Source organism: Asterias rubens, chromosome 1 (genome assembly GCF_902459465.1).
Source record: "Asterias rubens chromosome 1, eAstRub1.3, whole genome shotgun sequence".
Classification (NCBI taxonomy): Eukaryota; Metazoa; Echinodermata; class Asteroidea; order Forcipulatida; family Asteriidae; genus Asterias; species Asterias rubens.
Genome location: NC_047062.1, coordinates 9,672,721 through 9,673,225, shown reverse-complemented (window position 1 = coordinate 9,673,225; position 505 = coordinate 9,672,721).

Genomic DNA, 505 nt, shown 5'->3' with positions numbered 1-505 from the left:
GACTGGCCACTTTTGGCCAATTGAGGGCGTACGACATTCACGTTCGACATTGGACATTGGACATTCGAATGTCAAACACGACTCAGTTACTCGTTCGACATTCAAATTGTATTTACGCACAAAACCAATGCGTATGTTACGGGGCGAAGTGTGTATTTTCATACTCGCATGTCCGCTGCAGGACGAAAAAATTCGATTTCGACTTTTGAATGGCAAGAACCACATGTCCAGACTACATAGGCCGGTGTGGCGGTTTCAACTTTCCGCTGTGTTCAGTTTTCCGAATGACCAAATACGGTAGCATTACCTCATGCGATGCCTGCGCACAGCAAGCGAAAGTAGTCCATTTTTAGTGCCGTATTGAGTTATCCATTACCCTCCGGTAGCTGTCATGGCGGCGTCCACGAGTCGAGTACAACTAGCGGCAAACACGTGGATCGTATGAGTTGTTTTTTATGCAAGCAGAGTGTGACCTGCCTAAAGTTGTACCAATGAATACATGTAA